This window comes from Jaculus jaculus, chromosome 15 (genome assembly GCF_020740685.1).
Source record: "Jaculus jaculus isolate mJacJac1 chromosome 15, mJacJac1.mat.Y.cur, whole genome shotgun sequence".
In the NCBI taxonomy this organism is placed as follows: Eukaryota; Metazoa; Chordata; class Mammalia; order Rodentia; family Dipodidae; genus Jaculus; species Jaculus jaculus.
This window is the reverse complement of record NC_059116.1, coordinates 26,307,540-26,314,278: the sequence shown is the minus strand read 5'-3', so window position 1 is coordinate 26,314,278 and position 6,739 is coordinate 26,307,540.

Here is a 6,739-nt window from a genome sequence, read left to right as displayed (position 1 = left end):
CTCCAGCCTGGGAGTTTTGTTTTATGTTGTGTTTTTGTTACGGATGTTAAGCATTTCTACGTGGAAAACAATTCTCTTGCTTTAGTGAATTTCTTTTGCTGGTTCTATCCATCTTTCCAAGGGTGCTTAATTTTTTTTTAACAATGAAAAAATTCTTATGTCATTAACATTGAAAATATTGTACTGAAGTATGGATTGTATGTTATTTGAGTGCCAGTAGCTAGCTATGTGGCATAGTCACTGGCTCCTAGTGAGCCAGAGTTCATAGCAGACTAAGCTATTACTCTTATCAACTGCATTGCCTCAAAAAAACTACCAAATTACTCTGCCCTTCAGTTTCCTTAGTGTTTTCAGCAGAGGTGGGAACAGTGCCTAGCTTCTAGGATCGCTGTGAGGGCTCTATGAGATAATCTTGGACAGAGGGTACGCATGGCTTCATACCCACGGTAAGGGCAGTTGGTACATATGATGTCATGTCACGATTATTCCTGTAGCCTGACACTTCCTTATTTATTTTACAAGTCGTTTAGCAAACATACACTTGGAGGTGCTACAAATGGGTTTACAAAATCACATAGCAAAAATAAGCCTGCCCTTTGCTCTTAGACGAAGTGTGGGCAAATTGGCAAGTAGTTCATTACTGCAGTATGTTTTGTCAGTCTTTTGATAGGGTTTTCATTGCAGCTGTTACTGGAACACCGAGGCGATGAACAAAGTGTTTTGAATTGGGAAGGAGAGGTCATGACAACTTTTACCAAGGAGATGAGGCTCAGCTGAATTTCGAGGAAAAAAAAAAAAAGTCAATCATCCATTCATTCAATAACTATTTACTGGTTTGAATTTAAAAGGCTGTAACCCATGTAGGCATTGAATTCATTGTTAACAGCAAATAGGACGAGGTTTCTGAACACATGGAACTAGTTACCAAAACATCAAAGAGGCTATGTAGAAAAATAAAGTAGTGTGTGTGATATGATAAAGTGTGACAAGAAGCCGGGAGGCCAGATCACTAATGGGCCTTGTGTGAGCTAATTCCATTCCAAGCCAAACACGTTCTGTGCGGGGCACCCTCCCTATCACCTAAGAGTGGGCCTGGGCTGGCAAGCACAGGAAAGAGAAGGTAGAAATGAAACAACCCACACTGGGAAGGAAGACGCAGCATGGCTTTCACATGGAAGCTGTGGGACATAGGTGCCAATGGGAGGACGGGTCCACGGAGAGGATGGGGGAAGCTGGGAGAAGAGCCTGGTTTGTTTGGTGAAGAAGGATTTAAAAAAAAAACAAAACTTTGTTTATTTTTATTTATTTGAGAGCGACAGACAGAGAGAGGAAGAGGCAGTGAGAGAGAGAGGGAGAGAGAGAGAGAGAGAATGGGTGCGCCAGGGCCACCAGCCACTGCAGAGGAACTCCAGACGCGTGCGCCCCCTTGTGCATCTGGCTAACGTGGGTCCTGGAGAATTGAGCCTCGAACCGGGGTCCTTAGACTTCATAGGCAAGCGCTTAACCGCTAAGCCATCTCTCCTGCCCTGAAGGAGGAGTTTTGGTACTAGAAAGAAGAGGACCTAATACCAAAGAAGCGTTGAGTAAATGTCCGATGAGAGGGCGGCTGGGTGGGTGGACAGATGGGGAGATGTCTAGGTGGGCGAGAAGGTGGGAAGTGGGACAAGGAAAATCACAATGTCCAGCAAAAAAATGTCCAACGTCTTGCACTCCGGGCTTATCTTGGTTTGGTGCAGAGCAAATCAAGAAACCTGTATTTATTTCTTGACATTTTTATCTTCCACTAAACAACAGGCTCCTTAAGGGAAACAATTATGCTGTCCCCCTAGGGCCTGGAGCCATGCCTGACCTCCTGGCTTTGTAACTGTCCAGCTGCTGATTGCATACTCAGCTGCCGTTCCTTTCTCCCAGCCACAACTGGACTGCCTCTTTCTCTGCCTGCTGACGAGGGCTTGGCATTGACAAGGCCGGAAGTACTCACTCCCCCCGCCCCCAAGATCCATCCATTCTGGCCTTCTCTAGCGACAAGTTTCACTTCTCGGTCCTTGATGTCAGGGACAGTGACCTGGCTGTCTAAACAGAGAACGTTGTATTCATTCCACAATTCACATGAGAAACTTCCAACACATGCTTGCGCGCGCGCGCACACACACGCCAAAGTGCACAAACTATTAGGCCAGAATGAGCGTCAGGCTGATGGGGGACTCTAGCAATGCCATAGTCCTGTGTAATTGGGCCAAATTGTGGCTGAGTAAGCCAGCTTTTATCAGAGTGACACCTGTTAGCGGGGCCATAGTGGAGGAACTGCCGGCTTTTTCCATTAAAGGACCCTGTTTCAGAGGCTCATGGCCACCACAGCAATCCACTGCTGCCTGCAGCTTGAGCCATTAGAGTTGCCTGCAGTCTTCGGGTAGATGGTGAAAATAAGAATAAAATAAAAATGACAGGGTTACTTCACTGAGCTATGTGGCCTCTGCTGGCTAGCCTGTGAGAATTCTATAACAAGCCGACCTTACCCAGGCGGTGGACAGTGGGTTGACATGACAGATAGAGTCACATTTTAACATTTTCCTCATTGTCATTACACTCCATCTTGTCAGTAATCTCCTGGTTAAAGAGCACTTGCTGACATGATGAACAATAATGGCTGCCTGGCCGACTTCAGACCCCGTCTCAAAGTAACCCAAGTTTCAGGAGTTCCCATATATTGCACATAAAATTACTGTATGAAAGGTTGTGAAGACTTTTTTTTTTTTGATAGTACAGAGACCTAAATAGATGCCCCTTAATCAGTTCCATGGACAGCTATAAAATGAGGAACTGTTGTATCACTTCCACTCTCTGGGGTTTGGGTTTATGTGGACGGTAATGAAGTGACCATTTTCCCTTAGGCTTTTTGCTCGCAGTTAGGACAGCCAGGTCACTTTGGTAGTCTAGTTAGTGCCTTGTGGTACAAACCATATGCTTTGCATTAAAAGCAGATAACAGAAAATTAACCCACCTTTCAACCCTTCACCATTAAGCCACAGTAGGTATTGATGTGCAAGTTGAGTAAAGTTTATGCACACGCACCTGGGCCAGAGAAATAGTTCAGTGGCTGTAGCAAAAGGACCCAAGTTCCAGTCCCCAGAGCCCATGTAAGATGATGATGAGTGTGTGACAGTAGAGATGGCTTAGTGGTTATGGAATTTGCCTGCAAAGCCAAAGGACCCAGGTTCAATTCTCCTGGACCCATGTAAGCCAGATGCACAACATGATGCATGCATCTGGAGTTCGTTTGCTGTAGCTGGAGGCCCTGGCACATCCATTCTCTCTCTCTCTCTCTCTTTCTCTTGCTCTATCTGCCTCTCTCTTTCAAATAAATAAAAAATAGGAAAAAATATTTTAAAAATATGCTGAGTGTGATGATAAGTGCCTGTTACCTTAATGATGAGCTGGAGACAGTAGAGTTCCCTGGGTTTACTGCCTAGTCCAGCTTGATCTGTTAGCTCTGGGTTCAGCCAGGAACCTTGCTTAACATAAATCGTACAGTGGAAGAAGAGGAACTCTGGCCTACACATCACACACACACACACACACACACACACACACACACACACACTATGAGCACCTAAGTAAATCTTTGCACCTCATCAAACTAAGCGATCAAGCCATTACTATACCTTGGGTCTTTGCAAAGTCTTAAGCATGTGGAATAGTAGCTAGAACATGGGTGCTGATTCTTGAAGCTAGGGTGTACAGATTTCCAATCAGTCATTTTCAGTGGTCCCCCAGTATCTCCTATCCCAGTGATAACAAAATTTGTGAATGTTCAAATCCCTTACCTAAAAATGGCTTAGTACTTATACACAACCTAGACATATCCATCCATTAGTACACTTTATATAAGTGTTAAATATTTTATTCATTTACTTATTTATGAGAAAGAAAGAAAGAGGGAGAGAGAGAGAGAGAACGAGAGAGAGAGAGAGAGGAAGAGAAAGTATGAGCGTGTCAGGGCCTGTGACTGCTGCAAATGACGCATGTGCCACCTTATGCATCTGGCTTTACATAAGTCCTAGGGAATCGAACCTGAGTCTTTAGACTTAGCAGACAAGCGCCTTAACCACTTAGCCATCTTTCCAGCCCCACTAGTACACTTCAAATCATGTCCAGATTACACCTAATTACTTGTTATGATATAAAATTTTGGTACATATTATGTACAGATCTTTCTGTTCTGGGCAATTTTGCTCTGCAGTTGGTTGCGTCTGTGGCTAGGAATCTCATATATAGAGAAAGTGGCTGTCCTAACCCTAAGACTAGGGGTGGGAAAGCTCCCGAGCTTCTGAAAGGCCTTGGAATGAGAATAGGAGTATCTGAGCTGGAGAGATAGCTCAGAAGTTAAGGCACTTGCTTTTGAAGCCTAAAGACCCAGGTTTGATTCCCCAGTACCCAAGTAAAGCCAGATGCACAAGGTGGCAAATGCATTTGGAGTTCCTTTCAGTGGCTAGAGTTCCTGGTGGACCCATTCTCTCTCTCTCTCTCTCCCTCCCTACCTCCCCCACCCTCAAATAAATAAAAAATAATTTTAAAAAGTAATAGGAGTATCTATTAGAAAGTACATGTCAAGGGCCCAGAGTTGCAGTCCCAACCTCTGATGGTTTCCTCACTAATCAGTAATTGAGCATGCCTGTCTCATCTCAGTGGACACATAATATTCTTTTACATTTTTATGTTAAGTGATGCACCACTACATGACAGCATTATGTGCCTTATTATACTGTAAAAAAAAAATAAATATTTGGGGCTAGGGAGATGGCTCAGTGGATATGTACTTGCTACATAACACTGAGCACCTGTATTCAGATACCCAGACTGGAACCTCTAGCGGGCTTCTGTAACCACTGTGTGCCTATGGTGAGAAGAGAGGCAGAGCTAGGAGAGTTTTCCAGAAGTTTGCAAAGGAAGAGAGGAGGTGAATGAGCAACCCTGCCTTAAAAGAAGGGGGAAGGCAAGGACTGACCTGAAAATTGTTCTCTGACCTACACACACACACATCAAATAAAGAAATAAATACTCTAATTAATAGAGATAGGTGATTTTTAAAACTATTTCATTATGTTTAATTAATAATACAGAACATACCTTTGTACTTAGGGAAAAATTATCACTACATTTCATTAACATTTTGTACACTTATAGTATCTATTATTTTATGAGACCAATGTGATTAAAATGGCCTTTTAAAAAAAATAGCATATTGCTGACAGGCAGTCATATTTTATGACAAGAAAAAAATAAATTTGGGATTTTAATTTTGTCACAAATATATAACTATTATTAAATTTAACAACTTAGGTTTCCAGGAGTTGCAAACCTCTGTTTAATAAGAACATTCCACCATCATACCATCATACCCATATCATTCCAAAATAATATAGATTCTCCTCTTTGATGAGCATATCATGTTTCTTCTCCTATATGAACTCTAGATTTAGCAATATATATACACACATACATATGGCATGAAAGCAAAGTGACCCTACTTGGGGGAAGGAAGTAGACCAGTGGAGAGGGTGAAGGATGGAGGAGAATCATGAGGTGACAAACGTAAGGAAAGTACCATGACATATATGTATCAAAATTTCATAAGGAAGCTTATTAAACTAAAATAAAACAATAAAAAGCATGCATCTTGTAAATCTACATATCCTGCCTCATGTAAACTGCATGTTGTAATAAACTAAAAATGCAAATAAATGATGAGTCCACTGTCAAAACTCCTTGCACGTTGTTAAATGCTTGGCCATTCCCTAAAACCCTTTGTCTAATCTGTGAATTGAGAAGGGGCACTGAGGTCAAGTCATATGGGAAATATAAGAAATTCTCATTTTGCACCACATCACTATAAACAAATGGGAGCAAAATTTCATGATTTGCTTCTCACAGTGAGGTAGACTGTGTTCCTTGTCCCTTGGGTATGGTGACTCCTCTCTGAGAGACCCAGCACTGTGCTGGCGTACATTAGCACTGAGCAGTCATTGGGACTATTGCTGCGTTTCTGATGTGCCCTGGTTTCTTGGGCCATGAATATGCAGGTGTGTCCATCTGTACTTGGTTCTCATTGTGGTGGTGTGTGACAGATGTCCCCCATGAACTCATGTTTTGAATGCTTGAACCCCAGCTAGTGGCACTTTGGGAGATGGAGCCTTGCTGGAGGAGGTGTGCTGCTGGGGATGAACTTTGGGACATTATAGCCAGCTTTCCCCTTGCCAGCACTTAGCTCACTCTTGTGCCGTTTAACTCCAGCTGCTGTGGTAAGGAGTGATGTCCAGTCTCCGCTCTACCATCCTTTCCTGTCATCTTGTGTGTAGTTCCCCTGGAGACTGTGAGCCAAAATAAACTCTTTCTTCCCACCAACTGCTTTTGTTTGGGTGTTTGGCTGCAGCGACATGAAGGTTAACACTTATGTTAGTTATTTTTCTTGTTGCTGTGAGCAAATACCTGCCAACAAGCAAAAGGAGTTATTCTGGCTCCCAGAATAAGAAAAGATGTGGATGATCACGGTGGAGCAGGTGTGGAGGCAAGAGAAAGGCAGCTGGTCACACAGTATTCATAGTCAGGAAGCAGATAGCAGACAGGAAGTGGAGTTCAGGTATGAAACTTCAAGGTCTGCCCACAGTGACCCAATTCTAGTGAGGCTCCACCCTGTAAAGGTTTCGCAACTTTCCAAAACAGCGCTAACAAAAGTGCATAT